This window comes from Natrix helvetica (assembly GCF_964273705.1).
Source record: "Natrix helvetica genome assembly, chromosome: 1".
NCBI classification, from domain to species: Eukaryota; Metazoa; Chordata; class Lepidosauria; order Squamata; family Natricidae; genus Natrix; species Natrix helvetica.
This window is the reverse complement of record NC_138548.1, coordinates 18,210,544-18,237,847: the sequence shown is the minus strand read 5'-3', so window position 1 is coordinate 18,237,847 and position 27,304 is coordinate 18,210,544. Positions and strand designations below refer to the sequence as shown.

The window sequence follows — 27,304 nt, the reverse complement described above, 5'->3', positions numbered from 1 at the left end:
TGTCCAGGGAGGCTAAACCAAGCTGCGCGCCTCTCCCAGCCACTTTCATGGCTTCCTGGAGTATTTTTTTTTTATTTTCATGATGAGAGCGGTGAGGGTCCGCCTCCCCTGCCTCCCCTGACTGCACGTCACTGGTTTATGGAATATGTCATGTTGGCACAGGCTGGTGAAAACCGACTCTGATTCCTCCTGTGGTTTTCACCTAGTTAAAAGAATAGTTTGTCACTTTCTCAAAACAATTAGTCACATGGTCCAATCAGGATGTTGTCCAGATGCTAAGTGACTCCAGCGCTCTCCTTCTGAGCACCTGCAGGAATGTCCTTGGTTCCCAAGAGAAAGTATTTTGCTTTGACTACAACACCCCAACTATCTCCATTCCTCCCTCCCTCTCCCTCTCCATCAGTGTGTCAGCACTGAGGTCTCAAAATGGCCTCAGTCAGGCCAGCTTCAGGGTTGACAGTAGTCCTTGACTTATGACCATAACTGACCTCAAAATTTATGCCAAGAAACATTTGTTAAGTGAACTTTGCTCCATTTTACAGCCATTTTTGTCACACTTGTTAAGTGAATCACTGCAGTTGTTAAGTTAGTAACATAGTTGTTAAGCGAATCTGGCTTCCCCCGTTGACTTGGGTTGTCAGAAGGTCACAAAAGGTGATCACATGACTCCAGATACTGCGACCGTCATAAATATGAGTCAGTTGCCAAACCCCTGAATTTTGATTACATAACCATGGGGATGCTGCGGTGGTCATAACTGTGTAAAATGGCCATAAGTCACTTTTTCCAGTGCTGTTGTAACTTTGAACAGTCACTAAAAAACTCTTGTAAGTTGAGGACTACCTGTATTTAGGATGGTCATGAGATCATCATTTATGATCTTACCAGCCAGTTTCTCACAAGCAGAGACAATGGGGAAGCCAGATTTGTTTAACAACCATGGGAAAAAAAGGTTATAAAATCAGGCAGGAGTCACCCAACAACTTTCTTGTTTAGCAATAGAAATTCCGATCTAAATTGTGGTTGTCACTCAAGGATCATCTGTATTACATTTTCCAAAGGATGAGGAGGATGGAGCAATAATGCATAGACTTAATTGCCACGAAGAAGAGGGAGTCAAACTATTCTCCAAAGCACCTGAGGGTAGAAGAAGAAGCAATAGGTGGAAACTAATCAAGGAGAGAAGCAACCTAGAATTAGGGAGAAATTTCCTGACAGTTAGAACAATTAATCAGTGGAACAACTTGCCTCCAGAAGTTGTGAAAGCCCCAACACTGGAAGTCTTTAAGAAGATGTTGGATAACCAGTTGTCTGAAATGGTGTAGGGTTTCCTGCCTAAGCATGGGGTTGTACTAGAAGACCTCCAAGGTCCCTTCCAACCCTGTTATTCTATTCTATTCTAATTGGAAGAGGTGGGAGTAGAAAAAATGAGTGTTGTATGGGTCAATATTATGGGTGTCAAACTCGTGGTTTCACATTGCCGTCAGGTGACGTTTCATGATGTTTTTCCCATTCGCAGAGCTGGGGTTGTGGTGGCCTGTGCATGACACAGCTGGCCCATGGGCCACCAGTTTGACATCCCATTAATTATAGGGTAGGGGATGCATCCCTCACAGGCAAAAGAGGCAATAAAATTACTTCAAGGGAACCCAAAGGTGCTTTTTCAAGAGGCAAATGGACCCTCTTGTTTTTCTCTGAAGACTCAGTTTCGCTTCTCACCCAGGAAGCTTCTTCAGCTCACGAAGAATCTTCTCGGATGAGAAGCAAAACGTCTTCAAAGAAAAACCTTTGGGGAAATTATGGCCTGGACGATTGGGAATCTCCATAGACTTTGAGGGAAGTTGAGTGATGTGGGTCAAACGTGCATAGAAAACGCCCTCTTAGAAACATGGCAATTTGGATTTTGCTTTATTTTATTTAGTAGCTTTTATATATTTATACACACTAGTTGGATACGCGTGCTTCACGGTGAAACTATGTGATCGGGCTATGCAGGAGAAATTCAGTTCACAATCCGTTGGCTCAGTGGTGGTCGTTGATTGAAACACATAAGGAAATATCGCTCCCTCCACCTTGACTCCGGAAGCAGTTCCATAGGTGGAAGGTGTAGACATTTTGGTGAAGTACCGACATTTAGTACTGTAAGGAGCTCCAGACTGCTCCTGAGTGAAAGAGTGGAATGTTTGCCAGTTTGAACTGAGGTAACGGAATATGAAGCAACTGGCAGTTGGAACAGGGTTCTTTTCAGGAGAGGAAGGGGAGCAGAATGTCTAATTCCTTAGCATCAGAGCACATTAATATAAGGCAACTGGCAGTTGGAACAGAGTTCTTTTCAGGTGAGGAGGGAGAGTAGCACTCCTTAGCATCAGAGTGTATTAATTACTGTATAAGAAATGCTAATGATCTGATGGTCATTTCAAAAAATCCTTTCTTAGTGAGCACCTAGAAGCCAAGAGGAACATACGAACCAAATTTCAAGTTTGTAGGCTTTACGATTCTGGAGATTTTGTGATGAGTGAGTGGTATTTGCCATTTTATATATATATATATATCCCACATTTATTATTTTTACAAACAACTCCAGATGGCAAACATATCTAGCACACCTTCCTCCTCCTATTTTCCCCACAACAACAACCCTGTGAGGTGGGTTGAGCTGAGAGAGAATGAATGGCCCAGAGCTACCCAGCAGGCTTTCATGCTTAAGGTTAGACCGGAACTCACAATCTTCTGATTTCTAGTCTAGCAGCTTAGCCCCTACCCCACTGGCTCAGCTTTAGCTACACTTCCTTCCCTCCCTAACCCCCACTGAAAAAACATCTGTTTCATCTGGGGTGGGGAATCCCCTCTCCATTCCAGAGTTTGGTGGGCAGCTGTCTCACCTCTTTGCAATGTCCTGTCCTGATTCATTTTCTCTTGCCTCATCCTCAATTCTAGTCCCTGGGAATTGAAATGGACCTACTTGTCTTCTGCCACACATGTGTTCTCTCTTAGCATTCTGGAATGACCTTCCCAAAGTAACCTTCAATTACAAAAATAATTAAATTCCCTTTCCCAGGGAGTTCCACAGACCCCCTTCCCTTCTGAGTGATGAGAAGACTCCTGCAGATGCAGCCAACCTCTGGTCTAGAATCTGGAGGCCCCTCCCTTCTCCCACCCTCCCTTCCGTCTCTTCTGTGCTTTGTACAAATGCAGGCGGCTTAGACAGACGCTGGGCTGCCCCCTGAGCAAGAGACACCAACTTCTCAGTTCCCAGTTGAAAGGTAGGTGGCCAGTGCCTGCATCTCCTCTGCTTGCTCTTGTTTTTCTGGTTAAAGAAGGACCGTTCTGGTACCAAGATGCAGGCAGAAACCAACGGTGCCATGTAAAAAAATAAACTGAAAATGTGTTCCTTTGGAAGTTCCTAGGGTACAAAAATGGTAAATCCACAAGAAGAAAAAGCGAGAAGAGAATCAGGGAGGAAGATTAGAAAACAGTAATGTGCTTCTCTTCTCTTCTCTTGAGATGAAGTTTGAAAATAGGAGCCGCAAATGATGAGAACATTGGCAGATAAATTAGGTTTATCAACTTAAAGCAGTCTCCAAAATGCTCTTGGCTGTGTCAAAATTGGCTATGTTTTTGCTGAGTCAGTTTCTTCATTGAAAAATCCTTCCTTAATGTATTAATCACTTAATGTGAGGAACTTCATTAGCAGGCTTAGCACAGTCTTCTTGTTTAGCTTCATTGGTGTTAAGACCTCAGAGGATGGCTATTCCTTCTCTCTTCCAAAGAGATTTTCCAAAATAAGAACCATTCTCCAGATTACATTTGCTTCAGTATATGAGATAATTTTCAGAGTGGGAACTTAATGAGAAGGCAATTTGTTTGTGGATACCAAATGGTTTCCCTGTTCTCATATATAAGCAGGAGAAGCAGTGGATCAGAATAGCCTGTTTGCAAGTTATCAATAGCTGAGTCTTGCTCTGACATCCAAAAGTAAAGGATTATGTCTTTTCACAATGCATGTTGGTAGCTGATGGAACTCCATGCCACTATATGTGATGATGATAATAGGCTTCAGAAGAGATGAGATGCATTCATAAATAAGGAAGAGGGTTGTTAAAGGTTGATTGGGCTGTTAGAAACTTTCATTTGCAGAAACAAAACTACAAAAAAAGTACAGTAGAAGGTATAGGAAACCCAAAGAAATGGGTTCTAATCTTTCATCTCTAGCTTGGAAGAAATAAATTGATGTTAGAACACAGTGGTTTTTGGACCATACATTTTAAATTTCTGAGGTTTGTGGATGAGCCTGTGAATCATAAAAGTCATGATCTCTTTTAAATAATTGTTTCAGCTTCTAGTCTCTCGTCTGTCATAATTTGGCTCAAGATAATTTTCTGTTTCTGGTATCTCCCTGGTGTTCCATTACTTCGTAAATTGTTGACACATTTTTGTGTGAAAGTTCCCTGTAGTTCGGTGCTCAAATCTGAGGCCCTGGATGTGTGAGGGAGCCTGTCTTCTAGTTACTGATTTATTTTATATATTAAATGCATACATTATGTTGATAGTTATTTGTTGTTTGCAGGTTTTCATGTTTTTAATGGTTTTTTAAATTATTTTAATGATGTTAGAAGTGGTCCAAAGTCATTTATTTGAACTGGGTAGTTCTCTAAATCTATGAAACAAAAATAAATAAATGAATAGGAGAACTTTGTTCCCATCCTTCAATGTGAACACGATTTGACCGACTGCAGGTATTCTTCGCGTCTTTTAAATCACTATTTTAGACCAGGGGCGTCAAACTCAAGACCCACGGGCTGGAGCCGGACTGCGGAGTGCTTAGATCTGGCCCCAAGGCTGCCCTGGAAACAGTGAAGGATGGCCCACGGTGCCTCTGCCAGCGAAAATGGAGCTTGCAAGGACTGTGGGCAGCCCTCCCAAGCTCCGTTTTCGCTGGCAGAGGGTTGCAGGAGGCCTTTGCAGCCAAAAATGGATCTCGGGAGCCCGTTTTTGCTGCCAGAGCGCTCGGGCCACCACAGGTGCCCCAACATGAGTGACGCCTAGTGGCCATGCCCACCCTGGCACCCCGAGTTCAAACACAACCCTGATGCGGCCCTCAATGAAATCAAGTTTGACACCCTGTTATAGACATCCCTCCGTTATAAAGCAGCAGAGCGATTCAGCCCTTTCTGAAACAAATTTGGGAGAGCCACTTTGGTGTAGTGCAGCAATTAACTTTCCCAGGGATGTCACATGAGAAACTGGGACTAGGGCTGTGAAGGTACGTAGGAGCACACGCACATACATACGTAAATTGGAAAATAAAAAAGGCAGTCGCCTTCAAAATAAAAACAACGCAGTTGTATTGCATGCATGGTGCATACTTATTTATATTTGATTTCTAATTTCCAATTGACCTCCTGGGGGGCCACACCGGGACTGCCAAAGTGCCAGTTATGATCCATAGGCTGTAAAATGCCCAGGTCTGGTCTAATGCTAAAGGCGCTAGGCTTGATACCAGGAAACTATGAATTCGAATCCTGCCTTAGGCCACGTGAGTGATTTGGGTCAAGTCACAATCTCAGCCAAACCTACCTCACAGGGTTGGTGGCATGGGGAAAATAGGAAGAGGATGCAGTATTAGGTATGTTAGCTGTCTGGAGTTACTTATAAAAAATAATAAAGGGATAAAAATAAATCATATATTTGTATTTTCCTTGATTTATCCATTGCCTCGTGTTTTGTGGGTGAGGAAAAAACAGAGGAATAAAGAACAGAAAATATAGAAAATGGGTTTGAAGATGGAAATGCTTTTGACTTTCCAGACAAAAAGATTGAGTTTTTGATATGGAGCAGCTAAAAAGGGCTGTAAAAGGGCTGAATCAGTGGTGGGTTGAATCAGGTGGTACGCCCCGGTACGGTCGTACTGGAGCCAGCCCGGAGCACTGGATACCGTTCCGGTACGGTGCTCCGGAGGGCATACCAGCCCGCCCGAGCTCCTTACCTGTGTTTTAAAGCTTCTGTGCTGCCGCGCACGGGCATGGCACAAACAGCGCCTGTGCAATGCTCTGCGGAGCAGCTGGAGCGTTGCGAAAGCGCTAAGACACATGCACACGCTGTGGGCATCCACGAGGACACCGCCAGCCCCGTTCCAACCGTACCGGTTGGAACGGGATTTGAAACCCACCACTGGGCTAAATGCCCCTATAATATCATTCAACGCAGCTTTTCCCAACAGGAAGCCAAAAGCTGTGCTGGATTAAAACATCCATCATAACCAGCAGTGGCTGGGGGAAATGGCCATTGCAGTCCCATACACCATTTCCCCTTTCTGCCTTCTATCAATATCAGATTTGTTTCTTTTTACCACCAAGGCACACTTCCCCCCATTTTTTCCCCTTTGGCTGCCAAAAGACAAAACTTTCCCTCTGTTTGCACAACTTTTGCATCTCCAAATATTTGGTCATGCCGTTCAGTCTGGATGTAAACATTTCATTTGTATTAAAACAAACTAGCAATCCATCAGCCTTGGTCATGTTTTAGCCAGGCCTGATTTTGGGGACACCCACAAGTTAGGGGGCACGTTTGTGTTGTGAAAAGGGGGGTGATTTAGAAGATGGAGGGCAGGCAGGAATTAGGAACAATACATTCCCAGGGCTGGGAAAATGATAAGAGGGTCCAGATTCAGCTGTGGCTTGCTGTTTGCGGAATACATTCGAAGGACATCATGAACCCAGAATACTGAATCAATCACAGTTTTGTTTTCAAAACATGTCAAATTAAAAAACCTGTAAAATAGGAAATAAATGCTGTTAACGCAAACAAGTTGTTCTCAGAAAAAATGTGTGTTTGTTTGTGTATGTCTGTGTGTGAGGGGGGAGTCATTGCTGCTTTTAGTTGTTTGGAGAAGTTTCTCTCTGGCTCCAAATTATTCTTGATCATTTTTCAGGCCACCCCACTGCATTGCTTCTTTGTGCTGGGCATGGTTGATCCCCTTTGAAGCAAATAATCATAGAGCCATAATGTTAATGTTTTTTTTTTTAAATCTAGCTCAAGAGTATTAAACTCGATTTCATTGAGGGCCACATCAGGGTTGTGTTTGACCTTGGGGGACGGGGGGGGGGGCAGATGGGCATGGCCAGATTCAACGTCACTCGATGGCCACAGGGGGCACCTGTGGTGATCTGGGCAGGGCTGGGGGGGGGGGGGGCTCCATTGTCCCTTCTAAGCTCCGCTTTTGGATGCGATGCCCTCCTCCGGTCCTCTGCCAGTGAAAACGGAGCCTGGGAGGGCTATATGCGCCCCGCCCGAGCTCTGTTTTTGCTGGCAGAGGCACCGCGGGCCGGTCCTTTGCTGTTTCCAGTGTGGCCTCGCAGACCAGATCTAAGAACCTCGTGAGCCATGGGCCTTGAGTTTGACAGCCCTGATCTAGCTCAACACTTCATCAGTAAAAGAATCCTACAATAATACATAGATGCGCAACCTGACAGTTTTCTGTGCCTTTTCATCCCTTTTTAAGGGCTTCCTAAGTCTGGCAAAAGCCTGCTGTCAAATAATGTTTTTTTTTTAGCAATGCAGTTTCTAATTTGTCAACCAGGGATGTCCTCGGGGAGTGGCAAAAAGGCAAGATGGCAGCCAAATCAAAGCTCTGCCCATTTTTTTGTGTGTGTGACTGTTTTAACCTCATTTTGACTCCCCCCCCCTGAAATTGTAGATGCCTTTGCTTCCTTACAATACTATAGCAGAGTTGGAAGGGACCTTGGAGGTCTTCTAGTCCAGCCCCCTGCCTAGGCAGCAAACCCCGCACCACTTCAGACAAATGGATATCCAACATCTTTTTTAAAATGTCCAGTGTTGGAGCATTCACAACCTCTGGAGGCAGGTTGTTCCACTGATTAATTGTTCTCACTGTCAGGAAATTTCTCCTCAGTTCTAAGTTGCTTCTCTCCTTGATTAGTTTCCACCCATTGCTTCTTGTTCTACCCTCAGGTGCCTTGGCGAATAGTTTGACTCCCTCTTCTTTGTGGCAGCCCCTGAGATATTGGAACACTGTTATCATGTCTCCCCTGCTCCTTCTTTTCATTAAACTAGACATACCCAGTTCCTGCAACCGTTCTTCATATGTTTTAGTCTCCAGTCCCCTAATCCTCTTTGTTGCTCTTCTCTACACTCTTTCTAGAGTCTCCACATCTTTTCTACATCGTGGTGACCAAAACTGAATGCAGTATTCCAAGTGTGGCCTTACCAAAGCATTATAAAGAGGTATTAACACTTCACGTGATCTTGATTCTATCCCTCTGTTGATGCAGCCTAGAACTGTGTTGGCTTTTTTGGCAGCTGCTGCACACTGCTGGCTCATATTTAAATTATTGTCCACTAGGACTCCAAGATCCCTTTCACAATTACTACTGTTGAGCAAAGTACCACCTATACTGTACCTGTGCATTTTGTTTTCCTTGCCTAAATGTAGAACCTTACTCTTTTCACCATTGAATTTCATTTTATTAGATAGTGCCCAATGTTCAAGTTTGTCAAGATCCTTCTGTATCTTAAGCCTATCTTCTGGAGTGTTGGCTATTCCTGCCAGATTGGTGTCATCTGCAAATTTGATGAGTTCCCCATTTATTCCCTCATCCAAATCATTGATGAAGATGTTGAAGAGTACTGGACCTAAAACAGAGCCTTGGGGTACTCCACTGCATACTTCCCACCATGTAGATGCAGTTCCATTGAGGAACTGCACCTTCCTTCTCCACTCCCTCTCTCCATCTATTCAACCATCCACCCACCATCCACCCACTCATTTATTGATCCATCTCTACTCATCCATCTGCCTATCTACTATCCATCTATTCATTTGTCCATCTGTCCAGCCATCATCAAATTCTAGAGTTGGACAGAATTATCTAGCCCATAGTGGCCAATTTCTACACAGTGAGAGAGAAAAAATAATATTATTGTATTCATTACAAGGGAATTGGTTTTTCAAATCTCCAAAACCAAATTGGCAATATCAGGGTAAGTAGGAAGGGTACATGCAAATAAAGAATTTTGGCTAAAAGATGACAAAATGCTAATATGCTGATGTCAGATTTCCTAAAAATGCCCTAATTGATTCATAAGCATCGAGTCAAGTTTTCAGTACAAAACTAGTCATTTATTAGGAACACCATTAGGCAAGATCCGTTCGCAGTCAAGTCTGTGCTTTGTTTGATTTATTGCTGAACCCAGTGTTGTCAGCTTGCTCAGACTACACACATATGACAAAAAAAGAAAAGATATTAAAGTTAGTAATCCAGGTAGTATAAATGTTAAACAAGCAACATAAAATACAATTATTAAAAAGTTGAGAGAAAACAAACCCCAATAAAATGTTCCAAAAGGAAATTGAGAATTGTAAACTTTTCTTACACAACCCCTATCAAACCTGAGAAAAAATATATTACAACAGCTGACATGTCATTTACACATCGACTCATAAAAAAAGAAGTTAGAAGAGAACCAATAGTTAATGTTGAGCTAGAGGCATTGCTGCCTGTCCATATTCAGGCAGGTGTAGTTGCTCTTAATGATTCTTTGCCTGATATTGCGTGCCGCTATGATGAAGACTTGGCAACCTTGGGTGTTATTACAGGATTGATGTTGAAAAGTAGAAATGGTTTATAGTGTTGATTGGTGAATCCCTGTTTTGTTGGTCAGGAGCCCAGCTCAGTGAGAAAATCCAGACCAAAGCATCCCAAAATGTTAGCTGCTTAAGCCTCTACTTAATCCATTCATTCATTACTTTCTAAATAAATCATTGCACACTCGAATAGGTTTAAAGAGGGGCCAATCTTAATGTTCTTTTTCTTTTATTCCCCACTCCAACTCTTGTCTCTGCATTTCCAGACCCAAAATTTCAGTATCACCCACCCCCCTCCAAAGACCACAGAGCCATTGGGGGCCTCCTGCAGTTCCCAAAATCAAGTTACCCACCAGAGTAAAGCAGATGGCTCTGTAAATTGAAGAAATGAATGAATGAATGAAGATACTAGGAAAGAAGCTTTATTCAACCAGATATATAAATATCTAAATTTCAGAAGTATAACACTCCACCATCACTATGTAAATTTTTCTCCCATTAAATCATTAATATCCGTGTCACTTCCTCACCTCCATCTAATGCAGGGGTGTCAAACTTTATTTCATTGAGGGACGCATCAGGGTTGTGTTTGATCTTGGGGGTCAGGGTGGGCATGGCCAGCTTGACATCACTTCAGGGGCTCCTGTGGTGGGCCGAGTGCTCTAGCAGTGTAAAACTGGCTCCCAAGCTTCATTTCGGCTGCAGCAGCCTCCTGCACCCCTCTGCCAGTGAAAACGGAGTTGGGAGTGCAACTTGAGACCATCATGAGTTGCATTTTCGGGTGCGATGGCCTCCTGCAGCCCTCTGCCAATGGAAACGGAGCTCAGGATAGCTGCACACAGCCCTCCTGAGCTCCATTTTCACTGGCAGAGGCACTGCGAGCCCGTCCTTCGCTGTTTTGAAGGCAGCCCCTGCAGGCTGAATCCGGCCCTCAACCCTTGAGTTTGACACCCCTGATCTAATGCTAATGAAAGATGGCAAACTGAGCAATAGGATAATATTCCGTGGTGAAGTTTTGGTCAAATCCTACTAGTTTTCTTCTGTACCTTTGTCTGTCTTGGTAGAAAGGGCAGCAATCTTGGCCATACTGGCAAATATCTATAGCTCGGGTGCAGTGACGTGCGGTGAGGTTTATGGCTGGTGAGGCTGATGATGTCATCAAACCACGTGGTTGCTCCGATCACACGGGTGCAGCCCGACCGGAGAAGTTTCTCTTCTCAGAAATGTCAGAAAGGGACAGGCAGGCTGCCACAGCTCCACTCAGAAGACATTTTTGAGAAGAGAAACTTCTCCTTTCTCCTCCTCCCCCCCCCCAACTCCCTTCTAGCACTGATGATGTTACCTAGGCATTTTTTGCATCAGGCGAGCCCAGGATCCTTGCAAGAGGATTGGGATCACGTGTGCAGGAGGCTCCTCAGCGCCAGTCTAAGATCAGCGCGAGCCGCGGTCCCCTTCCCCTGCACACGTGGTCCCATTCCCCTCCTTCCTGAGCCAACATGAAGGGGACCATGGCTGCGCTGATCTGAGGCTGGCACTGAGGAGCCTCCTGCACACATGGTCCCATTCCCCTTGCAAGGATCCCGGGCTCGCCCGATGCAAAAAATGCCTAGGTAACATCATCAGTGCTAGAAGGGAGTGGGGGGGGGGAGGAGAAAGGAGAAGTTTCTCTTCTCAGAAATGTCAGAAAGGGACAGGCAGGCTGCCACAGCTCCACTGAGATCCCCTTGCAAGGATCCCGGGCTCGCCCGATGCAGAAAATGGTGAGATCGGCGCACTTGGGGCTGCTGCTGCGATGTCCAGGGAGGCTAAACCAAGCCGCGTGCCTCTCCCAGCCACTTTCGCGGCTTCCCAGAGTAAATTTTTTTTTATTTTCATGATGAGAGCGGTGAGGCTCTGACTCCCCTGTCTGCACGTTACTGCTCAGATGTAAGATGAGGGTGAAGGTCCGTTCTCCAATCTTGTGGGTTGGTTTCTGAACGTTGCATTATCAGGCAGGGTAACATCTTCAGCGGAGCTTAGGGGAGTTTTTGCTGCTGCTGCTGTTGTTATTTTAACATTTAAACACTTCTTCTTCTGTGTACAGGTAATCCTTGATTTACAATCACAATTGGGTCCCGAAAATTTGTTAAATGGTGAGGTTGTTGGTTAAGTGAGATATGTGATCATGGGATGGTGTAACTTTTACAAGCGCACTACCATTGCCAAGTGCCTGAGTCATAGTGAAGGGGTCACAGAGAAGCTCCATTTTCATTGGCAGAGGCACCACAGGCCAGTCCTTTCCTGTTTCCAGGGCGGCCCTGTGGACCAATTTTAAGCACTCTGTGGGGCGGATCCAGCTTCTGGGCCTTGAGTTTGACATCCCATATGTTAGACATTTGTATACTCTTGAGACACTATTCTTTAAAGTTTAGGCGACTCTTTGAACACTCCCATTTTGTGCAGAAATTTGAAATAAATCAATGAATTGGAAAGTTTAATGAATTGCAGAAAGATTCTCTGTTCTTTATTCCTTTCCTTATACCATTTCCCAAGTGCAAACAGCCTTGGTGCAGAGTGCTGAAAAAAATCCAGTGTTGGCTACTTGATGCACATTGCAGAAAATCCCACAGAAATGTCACCTTCTGTCTGGCAATAAGAACAAAACATAAGACAATTTATTCCTTGTGACACCCCAAATAGGCTGTGTGATGTGATCCATGTGCTGAGGTTTGAAAAAGGACCAACTCTGCCTTTTTCTTCAGACTTGATCACGCACAAGTCTCCGGGTTGCAGTGCAGAATTTAGCTGATCATATGAAAGATGGTTTCTTTTTCCAAGAACCATTTGGGAAACTCGGTGTACTTTGCCTTGTCTCACACTCACACCCATTCACTCCCCCTTCCATCCTTGCTGAGGGTTGCTGACCACGTCACAAGGCCTTTCAATGAACTTAAGATATTGAAATTATGTCATTTCCCAAAGCGGAAGGAGATAAGACCTGGAAATCCTTGAGAGCAAAAGCTTCTTCCTCTAGAAATGAATTCTTGCTCTTTTGACTCTGTGACTTCCAGATTTTACACAATCTGAAAAGTCAAGTAGAAGTTGAAGTGCTGATTGACCAGAGGGCTTGATTAGATTAAGAGGCAAAAAGTCATCCGTTTTACAACATGCCTTGGATAATCAAGTCACAGTGAACTGAAATGCATGTACACAAATATCTGGAAGGTAGTCTATAGCGGGGGGATCAAAGTTGAGTTCATTGAGGGCTGTATCAGGGTTGAATTTGACCTTGGGGGCTGGGGTGGGGATGGCCGGGTGGGGTTGGCCAGCTTGATGTCACTTGTGTTGGGGCAGTGGTGGGTTCTGGATTCTGTTGCAACCAGTATGCTGCGATGGGGCCAGGTGTCCACCATGGGCACGCACGCTGCGCAGTCATGCACACCCGCCGCCTGCGAAGCTCCAGCTTTTCGGCGGAGTATCACACAGGTGCGGTATGCTGCAAATGGCTCGTTTCCTTCAATACAGGTAAGGAACGAGGGAGGGAGGGCCCTCCAAAGCACCGTTCTGGTACTCTTTTGCCAGATCCTGGTACTCGCGTACTGGGGCGTACTGCCTGGAACACACCACTGTGTTGGGGCATCTGTGGTGGCCCAAGTGCTCTGCCAGTGAAAATGGGCTCCCGATCTCCGTTTTCAGCTGAGACAGCCTCCTGCAACCCTCTGCCAGAGAAAACAGAGCTTGGGAGGGCCACATGCTGCCTTCGCAAACTCTGTTTTTGGCTGGGACAGCCTCCTGCCAGCGAAAATGGAACTAGGGAGGTCTCTGCATATGGCCCTCCCAAGCGCCATTTTCACTGGCAGAGGCACTGTGGGCCAGTCCTTCGCTGTTTCCAGGGGGGCCCCGTGGGCCAGATCTAAGCCTTGAGTTTGACACCCCTGGCCTATAGTGTCTTTTAAAGCAGCTTGCCTGCAGACGCTGTGGGTGCTCCAACACTGGAGGTTTTAAAGAAGAGACTGGATAGCCACTTGTCTTGAATGATCTACTCCTGCTTGCGTAGGGAATTGGACCTCCAGGTTCCCTTCCAATTCTCTATTTCTATTATTTGCTTTGATTTGTTCAAAAGATTCAAAACAGCACTGAAAAAAAGTGATTACAACTGGTGCCCGTCCCCCTATGCATGCTGGCAGAGACCCGAAGACCAGGTGGCCAGCGGGAACTGCATGCGCAGAAGAGCTGAACTGGGGTGACAGCTCGTGCGCCATCAGAGAGGGCGCTGCAGGCCACCTCTGGCACACGTGCCATAGGTTTGCCATCACGGCCTTATTCCATTTCAGACAAGTGGTTGTCCAATCTCTTCTTTAAAAACTTCCCGTGTTGGAGCATTCGCAACTTCTGGAGGCAAGTCCTCAATTGTTTAATTGTTCCACAGATTAATTGTTCTCCCTGACAGGAAATTTCTCTTTAGTTGCCTGAGAGACAAACCACCTACCTCTACTGCACAGGTCTCAGAAGTGAATGTAGGTCTTTGGTGGTGGTGGTGGTGGTGGTGGTGGAGTTGTCAGAGAAGGTTGAAGAAAGGGTCATATAAAGGAAAGTAGAGTCAGGATAAATGGGGAGGACCATCCAAGTCTTCTCGGTGTCTTTGATTATTATGGGCTGGCAAGAATACTTCCTCCACACTGTTCTGTCCCGTGATTCTAATAAATATGCAGAGACAGGCTTGGCTGTCTGCCACGACTAATTGCAGAGATAAAGCCACCCCTTGGCTAGGAGCCTAGAACGCTATCTTCAAGAAACCAAGATTAGACTTACGGAATGCTTTCTCAACGGCTAGTAAAATGGACTATTGTTTCCTGCAAAGATTCCCCTCCCGTCGCTCCACCTATAAACTCTTTGGGAGGGGCCCTTAGCCAGCTGTCCCTACTTCCTTCTATGACGTCTTCTCCACAGCTGTTCCTTTCTCCTCTTAGCTCTACGCACATGCACATCAGGGACAACCTCCCTCTGTTCCTCTTCACTGCTCCCTGACTCAGATGCCACCTGGTGGCCAACAGGCCTCTCTAGTTCCTGCTCTGACTCCAAACACCCTCCAGAGTCTTCCTCATCCTCCCAAGCAGTCCCACAATGGTCTGAGCTGTCAGAGTCCATCAACAGCTCAGCCGCCACTGCTGGGCCACAACACCCCACTTTGCAATTTCTTCTTCAAATGGTGTCTCTCCAAGATCCATTATCCTTTCTCTGGCTCAGGCAGAATCTTTTTCAGCCTTTTAACATTCCTTTCTAATGAACCACTGCAGCCATTACCCACATTATGCTAATAAACAACAACCCTATTGGTATGGCTTGTATTGCTCAAACATATTCTTTCATTTATTGTGCATTAGAGAGGATCAAGGGGCAGGGAGAGACATACATGCTACTGTAATGAAGAAGAAAATAATAATTCTGTTCCCCGAATCCAGGGAGATGAGGAAAGGGTGGACATAGTGCATGATAGATGGGCAGCAGGGTGAAGAAATAGGGACCGCTTGGGTTACCCACCAGTCCCACCGTTTCTTCCTTACACCCTGTGAACTACCACTGCTGGAATTAATAGTGTGAAATCGGCCAACAGGAGTCAAAACGGACTCAAAGACACATATTTTGCTACTGCATCAGAGGTGGATCAGGCGAACCGGTAGAGGCGGCAGCGGGAAGCTCCGCCCACCCACATAATGGTTCTGCACATGTGCAGAAGCATTGCACGAGCGTGCAAGCGAGCAAGCGAGCAAGCGCACGAGCGAACCGGTAGTAAAATAAATTGAAACCCACCACTGTACTGCATCATCAGGAAAGTTTTTTTTAACAAAAAAACTATTCCCCCCTCCCAAAAAAAAATAAAGCAAAGAAGAATGTACATACTCCATATATTCTGGTCCTTGGCGTTCTCCCAATGTTAAGAGCTCCAGCCACCCAAAATATGCCCAATCCTGGTAAGATTTGTAGTCCCAAACGGTGACATGTACTAGCTCTGAGTAAATGTATAGAATAGGACTGTTTACACCAATGGCAATGGTTGTGATAGCATAGACTAGGGATGTCAAACTCAATTGCATTGAGGGCTGCATCTGGATTGTGTTTGACCTCGGGGGGGGGGTCATCGCTGGGGCCGGAAATGGCCAGTTCAATGTCACTTGTATCGGGGGCACCTGTGGTGGCCTGGGCGGACCTGCAGGGGATCTCTTGCATCCCTCTGCCAGTGAAAATGGAGCCCAGGAAGAATGCACTGGCAGAGGCATCATGGACCTGTCCTTTACTATTTCCAGGGCAGCTCCACAAGCCAATTCTAAGCACCCCGCGGGCCGGGTGTGGCCTGCAGGCAGGGGTGAGATTCAGCCGGTTCAGACCGGTTTGGGCAAACCGGATGGTAATTTTGCATCCGGTTCGCTGAACCAGTTGTTGCAAGGACTGGCTGGCCCCACCCACCCTGTCCCTCCCCTCCCAGGAATCTCCACGCGGCCCAGTCATCATGCCAGGTAAGTACAAGGTCAGCGCAGAGACTCCGGGAGGGAGAAAAACAGGCCTACCGGAAATCCAGAAACGAGCCCATTTCCAGCTTTTGGAGAGCCCCCAGAGCCTAGGGAAGGACATTTTCACTCTCCTAGAGGCTTGAGGAGCCTGGGGAGGGTGAAAACCCCCTGCTGTGAGGAGACCAAGTAGGCCATGCCCCCCCCCGCATGGCCACAGCCACTCAGCAACCAGGCAGAGAACCAGTTGCTAACCCCTGCCTGCAGACCTTGAGTTTGACACCTGTGGCTTAGACAAACCTCCAGGTTCAAAGGCAGTCTACCTTGGAGTATCATTCTTGAAGTAAGGAAGCCAGCAGAGCAAGAAGGCAATTGCCTTTGAACTTACTTGCTAGCTTTTCAGAAGCAACATGCACGGCTTTTGTGCGCATTAGTTGGTTCCATGACTCATTACATCAAGGCTGCTGCTTATGGGGGACATTTCCGTCAACTCCTCTTAAATCCCAGACATTTACAATTCTCCAGCCATCTGTCCCCATTTATGAGCTGCTGGAGGACATGCAACAGGAGGAAGTTGGAAGGGATCTTCCAGTTTTATTTGGAAAATAAAAGTGTTGCGTCTAAGCCAGTCTTCTGTATATTGGTCAAAGCTGGAAATGTTTCTAGGATTTTGTTCATCTTAAGTCATGTTTTTTTAACTATTTCTTGCTATTCATTTCCCTGGCAACTTTTGACTTTTCCCTAGTTTTGCCCTGATTTTCCAAGACCATTGTTTCTGATTCTATTCCTTCGGAAGCTTTTTGGATAAGTACGTTGATGTTCGTTGATTTCTAGTAAATAAACCTGAAGCTATATTCCTAACTAACTGAACTGAACGGTGTATGTGCTATGAACTGACTGGACTACAATAACAATAACAGAATAACAGAGTTGGAAGGAATCTTGGAGATCTTCTAGTCCAACCCCTTGCTCAAGCCAGAGACTGTACCATTTCAGACCAATGGCTGTCCGGTCTCTTCTGAAAAGCCTCCAGTGAGGAAGCACCCACAACTTCTGAAGGCAAGCTGTTCCATTGATTGATTGTTCTTACCTAGGAAATTTATCCTTAGTTCTAGGCTGCTTCTCTTTGTTTAGTTTCCATCCATTGCTTCTTGCCTTCTGGTGCTTTGAAAAATAGGTTGACCGCCTCTTCTTTGTGGCAGCCCTTCAAATATTAAAATACTGCAATCATGTCTCCCCTAGTACTTCTTTTCACTAGACCAGACATACCCAATTCCTGCAACTATTCTTCATAGGTTTTAGTCTCCTGTCCCTAAACCTCTTCTTAAAATCTCCAGTGATGGAGTATTCACAACTTCTGAAGGGAAGCTGAGCAGTGGGTAATTGTTCTCACTGTCAGGAAATTTCTCCTTAGCATTAAGTGGTTTCTCTCCTTGGTTACTTTCCATCCACTATTTCTTGTCTTGTCCCCAGGTATTTGGAAAATGGGTTGCCCCACTCTTTTTTGTGGCAACCTCTGAAATATTGGAAAACTGCTATTATGTTACACCTAGTTCGTCTTTGCATTAGATTACGCATACCAATCCTGCAACCATTCTTCATATGTTTCAGCTTCCAGCCCCCTAATTATCTTTCTTGCTCTTTTCTGCTCTGTTTTCCAGAGTCTCAACATCTTGGTGACCAGAACTGGATATAACATTCTAAGTGTGGTTCTTACCAAGGCAGTAGAGCAGTGCATATTGAATATGTACTGTGTGCATATCCACTTATGTTCTCAGCACTTTATCTATCACCATGCATTCATGTTCCACATCACCAGGTCCACCTAAAGTGGCCAAGATTGGGAAACGCTGCCCACGAAGAAAGCTAAATACAGAATAACAGAGTTGGAAGGGACCTTGGAGGTCTTCTAGTCCAACCCACCACCCAAGCAGGGGACTGTGTACCATTTCAGACAAGTGACCATCCAGCCTCTTCTTAAAAGCCTCCAGGGATGGAGCAGTATCCAACTAGAAATTATCCGCTGTAATTTTCCAGCAGGAGATAAATTATTGTTGAGGAAGGGAAGAGATGTTAAGCCTTTTTTCCCCCGGTAGCTTCATTACAAGGTCATTGTTGGGTTTTGTTCCCAGCCTAGACTATCTGCTTGCAAAGAGAAACCACACATTCTTTACATTCAGCAAAAACAGAAAGTTTCTCAGGGCTGTGGGTGGGTCGTGTTTTTTTGGGAGGTGGGGGTTCTTTCTTCCCATCTAATTGCTCCTTTGATGGGATGCAGGACTGGATGGGAAAGGGCAAAGGCAAAGCAGATGTTCTCCAAAGAGTTGAATGTCCTTGCTTGATTTATAAATCAATCCTGGCTTCATTTACGTAATCCTCTGCCTGCCAGCGTAGTGGGAGGGGGCATTTCTCAAAAAGGACCCTGATGAAATTCTTTTGCCATGAGCTGATGAGGCTGATTAGGCTGCTGGTGCTGGTGGGAAGGCCTTGAAACGCACTGATAAACCTTAGCCTGGCCTCTGATCTGGAACATGGCTGGAAAGCTCTTAGGTCTCTGGAGGCCACGTTTTTGATAAGAAGGATTCCAAGATCTGTCTGTGACTTCTCCAACTTGAGGCTGTAGGGCATTTTTCTAGGGAAACAACCTTTTATGGAATATGTTTCATTCTGAGAATACAATACAATAATACAATAGTAGAGTTGGAAGGGACCTTGGAGGTTTTCTAGTCCAACCCCCTGCCTAGGCAGGAAACCCTATACCATTTCAGACAAATAGCTATCCAACATCTTCTTAAAGACTTCCAGTGTTGGGGCATTCACAACTTCTGGAGGCAAGCTGTTCCACTGATTAATTGTTCTAACTGTCAGGAAATTTCTCCTCAGTTCTAAGTTCCTTCTCTCCTTGATTAGTTTCCACCCATTGCTTCTTGTTCTACCCTCAGGTGCCTTGGAGAATAGTTTGACTCCCTCTTCTTTGTGGCAACCCCTGAGATATTGGAACAATGCTCTCATGTCTCCCCTAGTCCTTCTTTCTCTTAAGCTGAACATACCCAGTTCCTGCAACCGTTCTTCATATGTTTTAGTCTCCAGTCCCCTAATCATCTTTGTTGCTCTTCTCTGCACTCTTTCTAGAGTTTCCACATCTTTTTTACATCGTGGCGACCAGAACTGAATGCAGTATTCCAAGTGTGGCCTTACCAAGGCATTATAAAGTGGTATTAACACTTCACGTGATCTTGATTCTATCCCTCTGTTGATGCAGCCTAGGACTGTGTTGGCTTTTTTGGCAGCTGCTGCACACTGCTGGCTCATATTTAAATGGTTGTCCACTAGGACTCCAAGATCCCTTTCACAGTTACTACTACTGAGCAAGGTATCACCTATATTGTACCTGTGCATTCCATTTTTGTTGCCTAAATGTAGAACCTTACTCTTTTCACCATTGAATTTCATTTTATTAGATAGTGCCCAATGTTCAAGTTTGTCAAGATCCTTCTGTATCTTAAGCCTATCTTCTGGAGTGTTGGCTATTCCTGCCAGCTTGGTGTCATCTGCAAATTTGATGAGTTCCCCATTTATTCCCTCATCCAAATCATTGATGAAGATGTTGAAGAGTACTGGGCCCAAAACAGAGCCTTGGGGTACTCCACTGCATACTTCCCTCCATGTAGATGCAGTTCCATTGAGAACTACACGTTGAGTGAGGTTGGTCAGCCAGTTACGAATCCACCTGGTGGTGATGCTGTCTAACACACATTCTTCTACTTTATCTAGTAATAGGTTATGGTCTACCTTATCAAAAGCCTTACTGAAGTCCAAGTAAACTATATCGACGGCATTCCTCTGGTCCACTAATTTTGTCACATTATCAAAGAATGCAATAAGATTAGTCTGGCATGATCTGTTTTTAACAAACCCATGTTGGCTTTTGGCTATTACTTTGTTTGCTTCTAGGTGTTCGCAAATTCGTCGCTTGGTTATTTTTTCCAGAATCTTTCCTTTTTTCAACTTTTTTCTTGTTTTTAACATGTTGGAAGAAGCTTTTTTTTGTTAATTTTTACTTTTGTGGCAAGCCTTTCTTCATTGTGAGCCTTAGCTTTCCTCACTTCATCTTTACAGGCTCGGGCTATTTGCTGATATTCTGCCTTAGTTATGTCCCCCTCCTTCCACTTTTTATAGTTACCTTTTTTGTCTTTCAGTTTGTCAGATAGTCAGATAGAAGAGCGTGATGGTACATGCGAGTGTGCACCCCTGACTGTGTGTGTCTGTGTCTCACCTAAATAATTCCTCCCTCAACCTGATGTTCTCGAGATGCATTGGACCAGTCACTTTCTTCTAGAATTTGCAGCCAGACAGGCTCTGGAAGGAAGGATTTTTTAGTGTTAACTAGGTTCTTAGACAGTGGCGATGATCACACATCTCGTTGAACCAAATTACTTGGAGTCCTGAAGCTATATGAACTCATCCTTCTGAAACCACCTAATTTTAAGCTTGATTAATATTTTGTAGTGTATTGTGTTGAAAAAAAAAACAAGCCCCTGTGATGAGTTCACAATTATGTTTTAGTATATTGTATTTTCACTCTGAAAATGGGCTAGTTCAGTCTAAAGGTAATGTATTTTTGTGCAAACATAGTTTACCACTGAATCACCATTCTTGATCTAGAATAACAGAGTTGGAAGGGACCTTGGAGGTCTTCTCATCCAACCTCCTGCTCAGGCAGGAAACCCTATACCACTTCAGACAAATGGCTATCCAACATCTTCTTAAAGACTTCCAGTGTTGGGGCATTCGCAACTTCTGGAGGCAGGTTGTTCCATTGATTAATTGTTCTAACTGTCAGGAAATTTCTCCTCAGTTCTAAGTTGCTTCTCTCCTTGATTAGTTTCCACCCATTGCTTCTTGTTCTACCCTCAGGTGCCTTGGAGAATAGCTTGACTCCCTCTTCTTTGTGGAAACCCCAGAGATATTGGAACACTGATATCATGTCTCCCCTGGTCCTTCTTTCCATTAAACAAGACATACCCGGTTCCTGCAACCGTTCTTCATATGTTTTAGTTTCCAGTCCCCTAATCATCTTTGTTGCTCTTCTCTGCACTCTTTCCAGAGTCTCAACATCTTTTCTACATCGTGGTGACCAAAACTGAATGCAGTATTCCAAGTGTGGCCTTACCAAGGCATTATAAAGTGGCAGTGACGTGCGGTGAGGTTTATGACTGGTGAGGCACTGACACAGTGCTGAGTTTCAAATATTTTTAGACTTGTGGACTTCAACTCCCAGAATTCCACAGCCAGGCATGCTCAGTTCCAATTTAAAGCGACAGCATTTGTTTTTCTCCTTTGCTCCTTCTTTCTTTTTCTTTTTCTTCTCCTTCCCCTCCTTCCTCCCTCTCTCCCTTCCTCCCCCTCTCTCAAACACACACACACACACACACAAACACACACACAGAAGTTGGATTGGACTATCTCTCCTACCCCTTCCCTCTCTCACTCACTCTCAAACAAACCCCCCCACATACAAAAGTTGGATTGGATATCTTTTCCAGTGTCTTGAAAGCAGCTCCTCTGCCATCCCCTCACATTCCCCTGCTGCCTTTCCCAAACACCTCCACCATTGCAAATGCAGCTTGCTGTCTGGGTGGGAAATGCCTGGAACACAATAAAGCCCACCCACCACCTCCTGCTGGCAGGCTGGGGTGAGAGGAGAGGCAGAGAAGCCGGAGGGGAGCCGAGCCTTCCAAAAGAAAGAGGCTGGGGGGAAGTGTGTGTACTACAGCATGGCTCTTTACCTGGCTTCCTGCCTCCTCCTGTGGTCTCCTCAGTGCTCGCTTGTGCTCTCCCTCCCCAAGTGTAGTTTGATTGCAGGTGGAGCCACGTTGCCTTTTCAAACTTGTAATCAGTGAAGCTGGGCTAGATTTTTATATAGTTTTATCCAGCTGTGTGTGTGAGAGAGAGAAATGAATGGGGGCCTGGGGAGGAAGTCACTACACTTGGGGAGGGAGAGCACCAGTGAGGTTAAGCAGAGTCATCCACGGTGAGGTAGCAACTAGCTCAGCTTTTTCCCTTTACTTTTTTTTTTCATGATGAGAGTGGTGAGGCTGTGCCTCACTTGCCTCACCTGACTGCACGTCACTGTAAAGTGGTATTAACACTTCACGGGATCTTGATTCTATCCCTCTGTTTATGTAGCCTAGAACTGTGTTGACTTTTTTGGCTATCTATTCCAAGCTGATTCTAACCTCAGTAAGATATAGGGCTTTAAAATTTAGTACCCAACCTCTTTTGATCAAAGCTTGCAAATCTGAATCATGGACTGTGCTAGATGGCTTGTGGGTAGCCACCGCAGAAATGAAGTATTGTCCAAGCATCACAAGTGAGTGTATGTAGAATAAACTTCTCAAATTTACATTCTTCTACCTTTCCAATCTTCAGTTTCTCTAATAGAAAATCAGCCAGGGGGAGCAGAGGAAATGTTGCATCAGTTCAGATGCCACAAACTGTATGCCTGTGTTTTAAAAGTTACGCTTGGAATATAACAACACCTTCAGGCTGCAATCTCAGATCACTTTTAATCTCTGCCACCAAATCATCATTTTAATGGAACAGACGTTTGACGAATATGCAGACTAATGAATTCAATTCAAATGTAATTTTAATTCCATTTAGATATCAATTAATTCATTTTTAAATTTCATGCTGATCTCACTTGGGTTTCACTGTATCCAACAGGTGCTATACCTCATCCCTGCCCCCGGAAAAAAAAAGTCTGTATCTCTGTGTAGGCAATAGAACAAAGAATTGTTAAAACCAGGCAGTGTAGGCAATAGAACAGAGAAGAGGGAGTCAAACTATTCTCCAAGGCACCTGAGGGTAGAACAAGAAGCAATGGGTGGAAACTAATCAAGGAGAGAAGCAACTTAGAACTGAGGAGAAATTTCCTGACAGTTAGAACAATTAATCAGTGGAACAGCTTGCCTCCAGAAGTTGTGAATGCCCCAACACTGGAAGTCTTTAAGAAGATGTTGGATAGCCATTTGTCTGGAACGGTATAGGGTTTCCTGCCTAGGCAGGGGGTTGGACTAGAAGACCTCCAAGGTCCCTTCCAACTCTGCTATTGTATTGTATTGTAATACTGTATTTGGTAAAATAGATTTTTTTCCAGCAGGGATACAACACTTGTAAAAAGGCAGGACAAATCAGCACCATCTTGATTTGGTTTTAATCCACCGGCTTCTAGTATATCTTCAGCTGACTTACCTATCATTTTATTTATGATAGAATAAAAAATAGAACATCTGCTTTTCTTTTTTTCCAATTACAGTTCAATCCACGATACGTCTAGCTGAAAAGATCACTCAGATGAAATAAAACTAATAATATGGTCCTGAATTCCCTGAAGTAACAGCTGCTGGTAAAATTCATCAATTTAGAGATTCCGGGGCCATGGTGATCTACGGTTTCATTTTGCATCTCTTCATTTCCACTTTCTAAAAAGCATAGAAAACTGATGGCAGAAAAAGACCTATGATCCAGTGCCCTTTGTGTTTGGTTCCCCCCCCCCTTTTTTTTTTAAATTTATTATTTTTGTATTTTATTTTATTTTATCTTTAATTTTTGTTGGATGATCGACATGTGTTTATTCCAAGTAAACTCAGTTACTGATGATTGACCCATTACATCCACTGGAGTTTTTTTCCTCAGAAAACTGGATCCGAGAGAACGGCTGGAGCAAAACAGAGGAAAGGAAACAAAATGGCCATAGAGTAGAAAGAGAGCTTTTACCCACTGTTAATCCAACTGCTTTCCCACCATCCTTCAGCCAGCAGAAAATTACACTGGCCACGAAATTCTCCATGCTCAAATTTCCTGATTCCTCTCTTGACGTGTTCCTTAATCATTTTTAAAGGCATTTTAGTCCTCTGACTTCCTTCCGAAGTTGTGGATTTTACATAACTGCATGTATCCATGAATAATAACAGGATATTTATTTATTTATTGAATTATTAAATTTATAGGGTTACCCTACTTTAACACTGGCACAGCTGTGACTATCGGATTGGGTTGAGTTGGGGTATCAAAAGAGACAACACAGAGCATCAAAACACAACCCCATCCCTTTTGGGTACACATATACAAAGGGGCGAGGTTGGATCACAAGGAGGTATCTTATCCCACTCTTAGATAGCAGTGCCCTGATACAGTGAAGGGTGACTTTTCAAAATATTTTTTTAAAAAATCCTGCCTTTATTATTTTTATACATGACTCCAGGTGGTGAATATATCTAATACTGTACTCCTTCCTCCTCCTATTTCCACCATAGCAACAATCCTCTGAAGTGGGTTGAACTGAGAGAGAGTGACTGGTCCAAAGTTGCCCAGCTGTCTTTCATGCTTAAGGCAGGATCAGAACTCACAGTCTCCTGGTGATTGGCCCAAAGTCATCCACCCATGGTAGGACTAGAGCTCACAATCTCTTGGCGTTTGTCCCAAAATCACCCAGCTGTCTTTGATGCCTAAGGTGGAGCTAGAACTCACCATCTCCTGGTGATTGGCCATCCACCCAGCTTTCACACCTATGGTGGGACTAGAGCTCACAGTCTCTTGATGTATGGCCCAAAATCACCCAGTCATCTTTGATGCCTAAGCTGGGACTAGAACTCAAAAACTCCTGGTGATTGGCCAAAAGTCATCCAGCTGGTTTTTATGCTTTAGGTTGGGGCTAGTATGCACAGTCTCTTGGTTTCTAGTCTGGTGCCTTAACCACTAGACCAAACTACCTCAGTCATACATTGGAGAAGAAAGGAAAGGATTATCATGTAGATGTGGCAGGAAACAGAGTTTGCCAGTTCCTGTTTGTGCTGCATTTAGGGAGAAGGAGAAAAAGGCCCAGAGTCTTTTCAATGGCCAATCACAATTATGGAAGAAGCAATGATCTGAGATGCTGGCCCTTTGGGGGGGGGGGTTCTTAACTAGCTATTTAGCAGCTAATGGGGGGGGGAGGAGGAGGTGCAGAAGCTGTTCCCTTGTGAAGCTGGCAACCATGACTTGGAAGATGGATATTGTTCCATTAAGATTTGTGGGCTATTTTTAAGTTCGTGGGAAGATTTACAGCATCTGTGCCAAGTCACCCAATGGATTGTATGGGAATCATTATAATCACAAAATTACAGAACTTCCAGGATCGTTTACGTCAGGGTGGGCAGCTGGAAAGCCCCAGACCTTATGTAGCTTCCTTGTCCCATTTTTATCATTCTTGGTACCTTCCCCAGACCACACTGCTGAGGGACCATTGAATTACAGCCACCCAAATTTCCACTTAAAAAAAGGAAAAACACAATCGAATCATTAGTCTTTATAGCCCAAAGATTGGAAAATTTGGGTGACCGTTGTGTTTCTGCTCCCTTAGGTATGAACACTAAATGACTGCTGCACTCAACCTGGCCTTCCTCAGGTGAAAACATATACATAAAAGAATGCAGTTGGAAGGGACCGTAAAGGGTCTTTGAGTCTAACACACACACACACACACACACACCACGCTCAAGTAGAGACCCTATTTTCTGTGAGTTGCAATCCACCTATTTTAAAGTTGCCACGTTTGAAAAACCCTGCCTTAAAGCATAAAAAGAGGCCCATTGCTGTAAATCATCTTAAATTCAACACACATCAAGCAAAATATAAAAATCCCAATCCAAATTCTAAGGCTGATTCAGCGGGATGGTATTTTTACAAATGTTGCAATAAGTATGCCTCCTTCCAATAAGTTTGCCTCATTCATATAACCTTTATAGGGTATTCGTGATCCTGATGGATTGTCTTCTGCTTGTAAACCTCTTGTGGTTTATGTTGCTCTTTTTCTCTGCTTTTTGTCACCACCAAATAAGAGGACATAAAGAATTAATAGCATCAGGAGCTGTCCACCTGGACCTATGGAAAGCCATTTATATCTAGCATTGTATAGCAATTTTTGCAGAATTTTGCAATTTTTGCAGAATTATGTGCTTTTTTGCATTCTTTCAAACATTAACCTCAGTCACTTATGTATATGATATGTAGATGTAGATATGGAGTCTCCCCTTAGTTTATTTATGTTATCATCTATTATTTTAGTGCTAAATGCCAATCAATAAATAGATTAGCTTTATTGATTAGGCTAGAGGCCATATCAAAGCACAAGGTTCAAACGCATACAAACAATTTAAAATAAGAGTAAAGTAAAATACAATAAATGACATAAAATTATATTTTGGTGTCACTAATTGTTTATTGATTGGCATTTAGCATTAAAACTAATAGGTTATCGTCAGTGTGTGAAATTAGGCATTTTATAGAATGTCTAGGAAATCTATAGAAGGTGAGAGATGGAACATCAAAGTATGAAATACTTAATATTTCACAAATTCCTAGGCATTCTAGGCTACCAGCGAAATATAAATCACTCTTACTAAAATGCCTTTCTAGCTTTCCTTGTTGCAATAAGTAGGTCAATACTGGTCTTTCTTTCTTGTTTTTTTTAGTAAGAAATTCCAGTACTTTATTTTACATTTTTTTCTTTCATTTTCATATATGTCTTCTCCAAAAATAGTTAGGGTTAGGGTAAAGATTAGAGTTAGGGTGAGAGTTAGGTGTAGAGTACAGTACTTTTTTCCAAATATTGGCCTTTGCTGGGGACTACAAGGAATTGGGGTTTAAGTGGAAAATGAAAATTGATGTAATTTGCAGTTAATTACAAATATAATTACTTTCATGTGATTCCTTTTCAGTCATATAGTGAATAATTGCCCCTATCTTTCACCATTTTGTAACAGCTTCTGGGAGTTTTGTGGGTAACCTGTTCTTATTTTGAATTTGCCCTTTCTTCTCCGTTGGGGATATTTGGCTAAAATGACGGTTATAACGGTTTGGTTTGACAATTCCTAGGAAGGGTCTTTATATTTTTCTAAGGATTTATAATCTAGAAAGCAAAACAAAGAGGGAAAACAGAAATAAAACAGAAAAGAAAGTACAGTTACAGAGTTGAAAATGAAAGCAGCCTCTGTGAAGCTTTATGGAGTGAGCCTTTTTGGAAGAGAGTGTATATATTCAATACAATACAATACAATACAATAGTAGAGTTGGATGGGACCTTGGAGGTCTTCTAGTCCAACCCCCTGCCTAGGCAGGAAACCCTATACCGTTCCAGACAAATAGCTATCCAACATCTTCTTAAAGACTT

The 27,304-nt window shown here is 43.9% G+C and overlaps 1 protein-coding gene and 1 long non-coding RNA gene across 3 annotated transcripts in view; both read left to right on the top strand.

The window, feature by feature from the left end:
- The window catches only part of LOC309396006, a 148,553-nt gene that overhangs the window by 9,642 nt on the left and 111,607 nt on the right, over window positions 1-27,304 (top strand). The window lies entirely within an intron of this gene.
- The window catches only part of TBXA2R (thromboxane A2 receptor), a 55,969-nt gene continuing 31,570 nt past the window's right edge, over window positions 2,906-27,304 (top strand). The window contains exons 1-2 of one of the 2 annotated variants that reach the window (XM_081959845.1): window positions 2,906-3,263; window positions 14,034-14,100. The gene's annotated coding sequence lies outside the window, so the exon portion shown is untranslated. The remainder of the gene's footprint in view (window positions 3,264-14,033; window positions 14,101-27,304) is intronic. The other variant, XM_081959844.1, reaches the window with a different exon arrangement.